Below are 13,489 nucleotides of genomic sequence, written 5' to 3' on the forward strand. Positions count from 1 at the left end.
GTGTACAAATTCTAAGAAACGTTAAAAGCAGGCATAGAGCTCTTCCTCAGAGAGAATTTGAAAACAGTAACAATTGAATTATGTAACATCAGCAGGATAAAAATAGCTGGATGCTCCATCTTTCTTTTTTTGGAAACTCTTCTCTGTCCAATGACACAGCCCTGAACTTTTTGAGAGATAATATTACCTAAAAAGAATATTGAAAGGAAGTGCTGTTACTGTCCCTTACAGATGATGTCTCAATGACTTCATCTATGAGCTGTAAGACAAAAATAATACCATCAGAGTTTTTGTAGGAATTAAAAGATAGTAAGTGCAATAGATTGAATTGTAGTCCCCCCAGATTCGTATGTTGAAGCCCTCATACTCAGTGTGACTTAATGTGGAGATACAGGCCCTTCAGATGTAATTAAAGTTAACTAGTTTGAGGCCAGGCCCTGATCGGATAGGATTAGTGTCCTTAGAAGAACAGACACCAAGGAGCTCAGCCTCAACATGTGGGAATTCAGTGGAAGGTTGGCTGTCAGCAAGGCAAGAGGAGTGCCATTACCAGAAATCATCTCTGCTGGACTTCATCTGCGACTTAATTCCTGTTGTTTCAGCCAGTCTGGTGCTGCAGCTGAAGCTGACAAGTGCAATCAGGCAGGGTATCAAGATAGTCAGACTTGCTCATTTTTTATTCCTAGAGCATTTTTAGTATCAGCTACTTAGTAAGTGCTCAATAAATCATTGTTAGATAAATGATTGAATAAAAATACAAAAGTGAGTCATTGCATACAAATTTAAATTTTCTTTGAGTAGAGCTGAATTCAGAAGCTTTCTCTGGGTTCTTTCTTCATTTATACTATATATAAGAAGGGCAGCAGGCATATTTTAGTACAGCTAGCCCCAGGTCCTTCCCCCTTTCTATCCTATGTCTCTTTGACCTTTCTTTCACTCTACCTGTCAGTGTAGTTGTTTATTAGTTTATTTATTTATTTATTTTTTAATTTTTTTGAGACAGAATCACCCTTGGTAGAGTCATAGCTCACTGCAATCTCAAACTCTTGGGCTCAAGCAAGATCCTCTTGCCTTAACCTCTCAAGTAGCTGAGACTATAGGCACTTGTCACAACACCCGGCCACTGTTTTTGTTTTTTTTTTTTAAGAGATGGTGTCGCACTCTTGCTTAGGTTGGTCTCAAACTCCTGACCTCTGGCATTCCAACCACCTTGTCCTCCCAGAGTGCTAGGATTACAGGTATGAGCCACCACAGTGTAGATGTTTAGAGAATGCAGCTTGGGATCCAGATGGCCTGAATCCTGCCTCTACCACTCTGGCTTTGGGAAAGATGGTCAATTCTCCTGTGTCCAAGTTACGGCATCTATAAAAATAGAGGTAATAGCACCTATCTCATCAGGTTGCTCTGAGAATTAAATAAACTGATACATGTTATGCTTAGAAGCCAAAATATGAGCCCTCAATAATGTTAGTAGTTATCGACTGTTCCTAATTACAGTTTAACTAGGAGTTTTTATATCTTCTTTTTATCATGTATCTTCATTTTCTATATTGGGTTGCATTCTTTCCCACCAACATCTATATTTGCACAAATTTCTAAAATTAGAATAAAGAGGTCTTTTTTTTTTTGACTCCACACCCATATCTATGTATAGGGCAGTTTTTTCCCTACATTTTTTAGTCAGACTTTTCAAACAAGTTATTTGTGCCATTGTCTCCATTTTCTTAGATCATACCTCTCAATATATTTTAGTCTAATACCCTCCCATTGCTGTCTACACTGTGACTTTCTAACTATCCTGAAATATGTTGGTCACTGGTCCTTCTCTGAGCTGAATTTGATGACACTGAATACATGCTCTTCCTTCTCTTCTTGCTGTGGTCTGAAATTTGGGTCCCTCAAACTTCATATCTCACAAATGAAGTTAGTGTCTTTCTAAGCGAGGCCTGAGGGAGTTTGTTTGACTCTTCTACCATAGGAGGATGCAAGGAGAAGGTGCCATTTATAAATCAGGAAATGGGCCCTCAACAGACACCAAATCTGATGGTGCCTTGATCTTGAACTTCTCAGCCTCCCAAATAGTGAAAAATAAGTTTTTGGTGTTTTTTAAGCTACCTAGTTTATGGTATTTTGTTACAGTAGCCTTAGATGCACTAAGACATTTATGTTGTCAGTGAAGCCACACTCACTGGGGTTCTTGCCCATCTGACTATCCCTTGGAGGCTTCTTCTTTTCACTTACTATAAAGTCCTCAAGGCTCTGAGTCTATGATCACTGACATTGATTCCAGGAGACTCAAAATGTCACTATGGCCCTCAGTCAAAGGGGCTTCAGGAGGTCAGGCGATGGAGTTTTAGCTCGGGTCAGTCTCCCATTGGGTGCCAAAGTCATCCTGTAGTTATTTTCTCAGTTACAGAATGCATCACTAGCATAGACATCCTGACCAACTGGTAGAATCCCCAGTGATTCCCTGACCTGTGGAGTGACGGCTACTATGGTGGGAAAGACTGATTGGATGTCATTAGAACTGCATTTACCTGGAAAAATGGTGAAATCAAAAGCAATCTGTATCCCTGGAGGGACTGTAGAGATTAATGTCATTTCTGAGGACTTGAAGGATGCATGGGTGGTGATTCCCACCACATCCACCTTCAATTCTTCTGTCTGGCCTAAGAAACAGATAGATTTCAGTGAGTGACACTGGAGTATTGTAAATTTAGCCAAGAGGTAACTGCAGTCACAGCTTTACCAGATGTGGTTTTATTGCTTGAGCAGATTAACACATACCTTGCCACCTGTTTTGTAGCTATTGATCAGGCAGAACCCAGGAGCATTGAGGAGGGTATTATTGGGGGTATACCCCATTTGCAAACTTAGAACTGCCCATGCCTCTGCTCATCCACACTAACAGGTCATGCTTGGGTGCAGAGGCAGCTATGTCTTCAGCATTGGATGGTTAGAAGAGGGGAGGGCCCCATCTCCATGTTTCTTCCTGGGCTGTGCAACTTTAATATTCTAAAATGGTTCCTGGGCCTGTGATCTGAGAGTGTGAGTCCTCTTTCAGGCAAAGAACATGAGCAAGATGCTAGGTAGATTTCTTTTCACTCCTATCTCATTTCACTGCAGCGTACAGCAGGGTGGGAGGGAATTGTCCTAGTAGGTGTAGGAGATGTTGGTCTCCATATCCCTTCTTATCTGGGTAGGGCTTCATTCACCCAAATAAGCCTGAGGGTGGGGTGCTGCCATCTTCAAACTCTCAAAATGGTTCCCCGGCCTATGACCAGACAGGGGGCCCCTCCTCAGATGTGCTGTGCTGGCTGGGGAGTGCAGGTTGTTGGAAGCTTGGTCCTACAGCAGCCAGCTGGAGGATGGTGAGCACCACGCCCAGTGCATGCTTGAGTGCCTGTTTTTTCTGCCCCTCCCCAGCCAGACAGGGGAGGCAGTTTTGTCAAATCCAAATATATCCCTAAGGGGGATTTGACAGCCCAATGTCAAACTCTCAAAATGGTGCAAACAGAAAGGCTGAGCCCCCACCCAGGCAGGTATCCTGGTGAGAAACTTAGAACATGCTGTCTTCTTGAGTCTCAGTCTCAATAGCAGCATCTGGCTCCTCTGTCCCTCTTTGGAGCCCTGCAGTGGCCAGAGCTGCCCAAGGCTCCTTGCTATCTAGGCTCTTAGCACAGCCACCAGCTCTAACTGCACTAGGCTCAGATGCCTGTGGGATTCTGCATGCGTCCCTTTCTGGAACAATGTTTCTGTGCACTCTCCGAGCAGCTCCCTGCGTTAGGCCCAAGACCTGCATGGTCACAGGGTTCTCTTGTAGTCAAGATTGTAAATGCTCATCTTGGAGAATGGAGCTCTGGGAGCTTCTCTCTTACTACGTCACCACATCCAGAGCTTCTTCCAGCTGTTAGCCAGCCCCAGGCTAGGCAAGTTGCCCTGAATTCTCTCCTAACCCACTTTTGGTGCTTTTCAATGCCTGCCAGGTGAATCCCAGTGTTCTCTCCTAGAAGATCTGTTTGAAATATGAGAATCTTCTTATTATGGTTCCTTTCTGTGAAGGAGGCACATACTATTTGTGTCTAGTTGGCCATCTTGATCCTATTCTCCCTGGAATGGCCTTTAGAAGATTCAGTTATAGCACAAGTGAGGTGGTAATGCCTTGCAGGGCTGGAACAAGATTCAGCATCATATGAACCATATGGCTATTTATCCCATAGCCAGGATTCACAGGTCCAGGAATGAAAGGGTGGACCTGGGAATGGCACCAGTTCCCATTACCCATAGTGACCTACTAGCAAGTTTTTGCTTCCTGTTCCCATGACCTTATTCTCTGCTGACTTAGAGGTCTTAGTTCCAATGGGAAGAATGCTTCCACTAGGAGATATAACAATGATTCTATTGAACTCTTAAGTTACGACTCCAGTGAGTTACTTTGAACTCCTCATATCTTTGAATCAATAGGCAAAGAAGGGAGTCACTGTGCTAGCTGGGGTAAGTAATCCTAAATAACAAGGGGAAATTGGACTACTGCTTCACAGTGGAGGTAAGAAGAGCATGTCTGAAATACAGGAGATTCCTTAGGAAGTCTCTTAATGTTACTATGAGCTGTGATTAAAGGCAATCGACAACTAGCTACAACAACGTAATCCAGACAGGACTACTGACTGTCAGACCTTTCAAGAATGAAGGCTTGGTTCAGCTCATCAGGGAAAGAACGATGACCAGCTGAGATGTTTACTAAAATCAAAGAGAATACAAAATGTATAGTGGAAGAAGGTACTTAAAAATACCAGCTATGACCACGCGACCAATCCCACTATAATTGTCATGTGTATTTTCTCCTTATTTTGTTATGAGTATGTACATGTATGTATAGTATTTCTGTACAGCAAACAGCTTTGTTTTCTTCATTTTTCCTTTATCATGTAGCATCAGATGTATTGATTTTTATATCATAATATTTAAGTATTGTTAATTTTACATCATAGTTTTTAAGTTACAGGTTATCAAGGGGAAGAGTGAATATTCAAGGGCTTTACTTCCTCTTCTGGGAAAGGGATTAGCATATTTTGGGTTACAAATAGGATAGTTATGTCACAGTAGGTGGAATTATGACTTTTTTATTGTTTTCATTTAGACATTCAGTATAGTTTAAGATGTTTTGGGGTGCCAAATTAACAAGGGGTGACTTGTGATAGTTAATTTTGTGTGTCAACTGACGGACCATAGAGTGCCCCCATATTTGGTCAAACATTATTCGGGCTTTTCCAGTGTTAAGTGTTTTTTGATGAATTTAGCAATGATATTGATAGACTGAGTAAAGCAGATTGTTCTCTCCAGTGTGGGTGGACCTCATTTAATCAGTTGAAGGCTTGAATAGTACAAAAAGGCTAACATCTCCCACATAAGAGGGGATTTTTTCTTCCTGTCTTTGAGCTGGGACGACATGCTTTTCCTGTTTTCATACTCTAAGACATAAGTCCTTCCTAGGTCTTGAGCCTGTTGGACTTTGGATTGGAACTATAACATTGGTTCACTTGATTCTTAGACTATCAGACTTGGACTTCGGACACTGATAGCTCTCATCGCTCTCTCTTCTGGCTTACTGATTGTAGAACTTGAGATCTGTAAGCTATAATTATGTAAGTCAATTTCATATAATAAAATTTTCTCTCTCTCTCACACACACACACACATAAAATTGGTTCTGTTTCTTCAAAGAACCCAAACACAATCTGCCAATAATAATTGGGATTGGAATATCAAGAAATGAATTAGATTCATAGACAATAAAACATAAATATTTATCATGTGGAATTCCAAGCAGTTTTTTAAAATTCACTGATTTTGAATTTATTTTTATTTTTCTATTCAAAAGTTGCCAAAATCCAGAAGGCTATCATCAAAAAAAAGAAAAAAAAATGGTGAAAAATCAACAGACATCAACAAGCTGCAAACTGAGCAAATCAGTCTTTAGAGAAGAATCATGTAGTAAACATACATTTGCCACTGGTTCACATCAATATCAGTTTTCCTTTTAAAATTCATAGTTTGGAAATAATATTTTAAAGAATGGTTAGGTTATCTGACTAACCTATAAATTAAAAACCCCACAATGTAGCTAAACCGTCTTAGAGAACTAACTGAGCCCTGTGCCTGGGGAAAGAACCTGCTGAGCAGAGAACAGAAGAACATGAATATGGAAACCTGTTTTCTAGGTACAGGTGATTCTGTGTATATTCCATAAATAAATGTGCTGTTGAAAACTCATGTTGCCATTTTGTGATATTCCCAATTCCTACTTTCATTATTGAATTATGTCTGACATAAAAGTTCAGATAAGTTCATCAACCAAAAGTTATTTGAGCATCTATTCTTGGCTAGATTCTTTGCCAAGTGTTGAGAAAACAGAAAATGATTCTATGCCTACTCATAAAAAACAAAACAGAGAACAGGAAAATAAAAGAAACAAAGAAATGAAGAGTAAATTCAATGGCAACTTACCTGTTCTTCAGTGTACTTGCTTTCATTTCTAACTTACTTTGAGGTCCTAGTCATGCGGTATGAGAATAATGCAGCTCCATGCCCATTATCCTGATATGAATGGGTAAGTGCACAAGGAGGACCATCTGGGTTAGTTCATAGGGAAGAGACTGAGGGTATGTAGACAAATGAAAGTTCAATTGAAACAACGATGTGATTGAGCCGCATAAAAAGCTAACCCTTTGTAAAGTTGTTTCCGTATTTGCAGAAATGTTTACATGAAGGTAGGGAGTAGTTTCATTGGTGTGTATTTCTTATATTTCACTGAATGATTACAGAATATTTAGGAGTTAGATAATTAAGCTACACCTGGAAACTTTCTTCCAACCTTTGATTCTTGGTTTGTCTATGGATGGAAAACTTGAAAAAATAAGTGGAAATTATAGATGTGGTCTCACTATTAGCAACTTTCTAGAAACCTAAGCTATAGAATAAAGAAATGGGTTGGTCTGGGAGATATCAGTAAGTACAATGATCTCTAGTATCAGAAGTGTACAGAAAGAGGATGGACAGACAACTATCCAAGATGATTTAAAAGGAATTACTCTATTAGTTGAGGGTTGAAGTAAATATCTCCTCAAGCTCTAAGTTTCTATTATTTTATTCTATTTATTTATTTATTTTTTTTTTTGAGAGAGTCTCACTTTTTGCCCTCGGTAGAGTTTCCTGGCATCACAGTTCACAGCAACCTCAAACTCCTAGGCTTAAGCACTTCTCCTGCCTCAGCCTCCCAAGTAGCTGGAACTACAGGTGCCCACAACAACACTCGGCTATTTGTTTTAGAGACGGAGTCTTGCTCTTGCTCAAGCTGGTCTCGAACCTGTGAGCTCAAGCAATAAACCCACCTCAGCATCCCAGAGTATTCAGATTACAGGCATGAGCCACCGTGCTGGGCCAGAGGTTCAATTATTCTAGATTTTTAATAAGTTGTGGTCTGTTTACCTGTGCATTGGGTAGACATTTCAATATACTATTATCAGAACTTTTATATTGTGTTCAGTAAAATCATCACACACAAAAAAATCCCAGAAATTCCACTTATTCCATATTGACAAAATAAAGTATATAAATATTTTCATACTCAATCAAACCTAGGGCTATGTAGTGTTTTCTGAACATAAAATTTTCTTTAGAATTCTTGCATGATGTAAAGACCTAGAATAACATTTGTATATTTGTATTATTAATATTTTAGCCATAGAAAAATAACACAGGTACTCTAAAGGTTATTGAACACTATCTTTTTCAATATATATTCAATTTCTGACTTTTTGTTTCTGTTTGTTTGTTTACTGGAAGCATAATCCTTAAAAGTAAGTACCATGATAAATTTTGTTAAACTCTTGTTTTTAAATATTGGGAATCTGAGTACTTGGCTTGATCTACTGTACTCCAGGGAACAATTTTATTTATTTTTCTTCCTATCCATTCATTGTTTCTAATAAAAGGTCAAGGCTGAAATAGTTATCCTTTAGAAATGTACAAAATAATAGCTTAGTTTGTTCCTAAAAGTTAGTGGGTAAACAGAACAAATGATATAAAATTCTTGCATGCTCTCAATATTAACAATAACTTTTCAAATATTTGAAGTTGTGAATCTGAGATTCTGTAAGACAATTTTTATTTTCAGCATGGATACTAAAGGTATGATATTTTAATAAAATATCTTGTATGTAGTATAAATATTTATTGAAATCAAAAGTTATCTCCTTAATATGATAAGAACATTGGCTTGGCGCCCTTAGCACAGTGGTTACGGGGGCACAAGCCACATGCACCTAGGCTGGCAGGTTTGAACCCAACCCGGGCCAGCTAAACAACCATGACAAGTGCAACAAAAATATAGCTGGGCATTGTGGTGGGTGCCTGTAGTCCCATCTACTTGGGAGGCTGAGGCAAGAGAATCACTGAAGCCCAAGAGTTTGAGGTTGCTGTGAGCTGTGATGCCATGGCACTCTACTGAGGGTGACATAGTGAGATTCTGTCTCAAAAATACAAATATAATATGGTAAGAACACTTTTCTTGGACGGGTATGTTGATTTATGGCAACTTTCACCCTTCTTGGCTAGGCTACTTGTCTCTGCAACACCATACATCTCAATTTCTTTCTTGGTGCAGCTGTTTAGGTCTAGGGGGGAAAGTTACCTGGAAACTCCACAAGTTGATATTTTGTAGGTTGACCAAAGCAGCTACCCAAAGGCTTCTCCTGAGTTAGAGCAGGTTGAGAATCCAGTGACTCAAGCACAGTGTCTATTATTTAATCTCCTATGCCTTCTGCCAATGCATTGTTGTTGTTGTTGCAGTTTTGGCTGGGGCCGGGTTCCAATCTGCCACCCTCGGTATATGGGGCTGACGCCCTACTCACTGAGCCACAGGCACTGCACTGCCAATGCAGTTTTTTTCTGAGGTAATTGTAATTACTGTCAAAGATCTCAAAGCTCTGTTCCTTAGAGTAGTTGAATGAAGTATAATTTAAAAAGATATGATCAGCAGACCATAGGCATCATAAAAATAACTGTTGGGACCAAAAGGAAAACAGAACCCTCCAAAGGTATGCTGAAAAATCATAATGAGTACTTATGGCAATTAATTGGAGAAAAGGCCTACAAAAATTATTTAATATGTACATGGCAGCCTTCAGAATAAGGACCCAAAGGTAAATGGGAATTGTCCACTATTATGCTTAGGTTCAACAAAGCATGGACAGTTGCTGGATGACAAAAAGGGTATAGTCTAATGACAATAGACTAAGTTGGGGAACCTGGTATGACAGTAAGGCTCTGTCTAGATTCTTCTTAGCCTCTCTGAACACACATTCATTCCGTCTGGGCATGGAGTAAAACCCTGTCTGGGATGGGAGTCTTGTGACCTATAGTCAACCAAGGTAAGTCAAATAATTTCTTAATGGCAGCTTTTACAAAGAAAGGTGAAGGGAAAGTTATTGTAAATATTTTTAGGTTTTATGACTGGCTTTGGGGAAAAGGTTTTCTGGTTTCTATGACCTGCCTTACAGAAGGATTCTAGTTTTTTATGGCTAGCCTCAGGGGAGGATGGGCCTGAGAGACAGAAGAGCCAGAGAAGGTCAATGCTGATTTTTTTAATTGAAAATAATTTCTTAAGAAAATGTTTTCTGGTAACAAACCATCATGATAAATGGTATGTATTAGCTCCTGAAAGCTTTGGAAGCATTCTTATTCGTTGGTGGACAGTGGGGTTTGTCACCTCAGTTGCTCACAGCTTTCCTCCATTTAGTCTTCCCAAAAAAAAACACAGTTAAAGCCACCTTGAAGTACAAGCTGAGCTGAGAAAGCGTCTTTCAGAGACAGAAACTCCTGCCTTGTGTGGAAGGCTGTATGTCATTAACTTTCGTGGTTTCATTCAAATTTTCATTCTCCTTAATCATGGTAAAGATATAAAGATATACTTTGTTCTAGTTGGGAAAGTTGATCTGCATGACTTTTGCATTTTAATAGAATTATTAAGAAGTAAGATGAGGATTAAACCTTTCTCTGTGTCAAGTACCAATCTCTATATTTCAGTTGTCTGCCAACTTACTTGACAATTTTTGTGAAGATAATTGTGAAATTAAGGAAATAATTCTCTATTTTATATATCTTTATGTGAGAGAGAAAAAAATCTCTAAGGAAAAATTTCTCTAACTATATCACAGGTTAATTCACAATTTGGGTTGCTAGTGACTGGAAGCCACTGCCTGAGTGCTAGCCTGATGCCCCTCAGTGTTAAAAATTAGAATGAGGCTAATTCCAGTGAATAGATGGCCACACAGACAATTGCATCTTTGTTGGTTCCTCTGGTACCAAGCCTAAGAATAGGAAAAAAAAAAAAAAAATCAATGCAACACAACTATCTTTGACTTCCATTTTTCCCTTCAGCATAAACTGAGGCATGTTTTTCTTGGAGGGAGGTGGGAGGGACTTTGTCCCCTCTTCCTTCCTTCAGTAAAGGAGTTTAACTCCATTAAGCACTGGTAGAGAGAGAGTTTTTAAATTTAATTTAAAAGGTAAAACACTTTTAATATAAGGAGAGATTGATTTTATTAAAATGCTTTCAGATTCTACAAGACAATGACTTATTTATTACCCTAATTCTAAATTCTGAGCATAACTTCCTTTCCAAGAATATGGATGTTTTATGTGTTTGGAAGTGGAAAAAGAACCAAAGAAGTCTACTAAAATTCTCCTTCACCATCCTTTTAAAACGGAACTGGTCCATCACGCCAACAGAAACCTTTTCAAGAGTAGAAATTCTTCCTGCCCCCAAAAGGAGCAAGATTATGTACTTAGAGATGTTTCTTACCAATAAAGGACAGGTTATGTTTTCCTAAACTGTCTTTTGCTGAGTTGAAGCAAGAAATGCCAAATATTTATAATAAAGTATTTATACTTAAGTACACTGAAACATTAAAATGTTTGAAATACCGAAAAGGATTATTAGCCTTGTTGGAGTCTTGTATGTCATAGGAACTTTGTTTTTATTGTTAACACAAAAAACTCAAAAAGTAATATTCCTTTTTAGATTCAAAGCCCACATAAGATTGATTGAAAATATAAAGCACTTCCAATCAGAAATTTTAATACTGTATAATTAAAACATTACATTTATAATTATTGTATAATTAAAATATTACATTTGTCATTAGTTTTTTTCTAATTTTTTTTACTAAGAAATTTTTTTAGAGTCTGATGTGCTTGGTAAAACTCAGAATAAACATCTGTAAAAATTTAAGTTTTGGTTGTTTTAAACTCTTTCAATGACACTTATTCTGAGGACTATATTAAATGTATAGCAATAGTTATATATTTTTCCTACATCATGGTATGCAGTACCTTAGTTTTTGACATATTATTCTGATACTTTTATGCTGAAGATTACCTGACTCTGTTTCAGAGCCCCAGTTAATATTAATGCAAAGACGCATCATGTAGGGATTAGAACTAGGCTCATTGTCAGTTATGCATCCTGCTATTAGCTCCCTTGTTATTTACCATGGAACAAAAAGACAACAGGAAAGTCTTTTTGCTGCGAGTGTCTGGCATTTATGTAGCTACCGCTCCACGTGTAGTAGTGGAAGGGAAGAACAGTACAGGTTGTAAAGTAAAATCCCTAAAAGATCCAAAATCACTGTAGTTAGTAGAATGAGGCATGACCACATTGCTGTTAAGAATAGACCCTGGAGCCCAGAATACTTTGATTCAGATCTAAATGCTTAACAGCTGCATAACTTGGACAGTTACTTAATCTATTTAGGCTTCAGTTTCCTTGCCTTCACCTGTAAAAAGAGGACTGTTGGAGGTTTAAGTAAATATATGTATATCCATATAAATATCTAGCTCCTTAAGATATATTCATGATATATACACATAGGTAAGATATATATTCAGTTAAGATGTATGAACATGTTATTCACTTAATTATATATACATATACATACACAGCTTGCCAAAGCTCCTGGGAGGTGGTAAGAGCGACCTAAATGTTAACTATCATGATACTGCCTTCTGTATTTGAATAACTAATGAATAAAAAAATTAAGAGATCTGATGATTCCTTTTTTCCTCACTTTTTCCTTAAAGATCAAAAGTTGCAGCAAATAATCACTTTTAAGAAGTTGAGTATACACAGCATGAGAAGGCTTAAAGCAAGGTTCTGAGTTAATAGACAGGCTACTCACTTCCTGAATTCGGAAGAACTAGTTCTTTGTAGAACTAGCAAAGGGATTGTTAATAGGCTTTTGTTTTAGAGGTGATGGATTCCAGGTATTCCCCCTGGAATTGCCTCTCATAGGCAATAACAATTGCCTCTCACAGCCTATTACTAAAACAGCAGCTTTGCAAATACCTGTAACCTCATGTAAATCAAAACACTAAAATGTGAGCTTCTCAAGGACAGAGATTTTGTGTTAGTTCATTGTTGTACCCACAGAGTTCACGTCAATCCTGGCAAATAGTGGAGGCTCCATAACTATGTCTTGAGTGAACTAAATGAATGAAAGCCTTGACCTTTCTTTATAAAATTAAGCATTCTTTCCTACTTCCTCTGATGGATTTCTGACCTTGAGAACGCTAGTGGGCAAGTCAGCAGGGCCAAGGAGGGGCATGTGAGGTGATTGCACAAATGTGTACATTTAGCAAGTATTTCAGAAGTCATGAATTTGGTTAAGTATTCACAGGAATGTGGCCTGGGAAGTGTTATCATATTTATCTCAGATTCATGGGCACATTTGAGTTACAAATATTTTTGTCCAGCATCTGCCTAACTTTAGTGTCTATACTTATTCTTTTTTTCTCCCCCAGGTTTTCAGAAATCTTCATTCTATTACCAAATGTCATAAAGAACTTTTCTTAAGTGAAATTGTCTGCAAATAGCATACTGCTAAGTTTCTACTTAGCTTGTCTGGCTAAAATAATGTTCGACATGATCCATTTCACAGGAGGGGTTCCTTATATAGCATTACTCATAATTTAGCTCAGAATCTCAAATAGTAGATTAAAATAATACCATACTCATAGAACTATACCTAACTTAATCAAATTTAAATACATATCCTTTTCTACTGCCATAGCAAACATTTTTTTAAAACGGAACAATGATCCTTTTTTTCTAGCCTAGGCAGGCTGATGATTGATAGGATACTACTCATTTCTACACACCATTAAGTTTTCCTAATTATAAATGAGACATTATTAGTCATCCTTTGCCAAATCATCCTATCTTTTATAAATATAATTAAAAAAGCAAACAACATTATTGGTGGTTTATACATCTCATTTTTTAGAGCTTCCAGACATTCATAAGTCACCAAAAGATACCATGGATTTATAATGCACATGACCACCTCAGAGTTGGCCCAGGAACTCTGGGCCCAGAAGGAGAAAGAGAAATGTTTACAAGTAAGCCACGCAGAGATATGATGAAGACATA

This window comes from Nycticebus coucang, chromosome 11, assembly GCF_027406575.1.
Source record: "Nycticebus coucang isolate mNycCou1 chromosome 11, mNycCou1.pri, whole genome shotgun sequence".
In the NCBI taxonomy this organism is placed as follows: domain Eukaryota; kingdom Metazoa; phylum Chordata; class Mammalia; order Primates; family Lorisidae; genus Nycticebus; species Nycticebus coucang.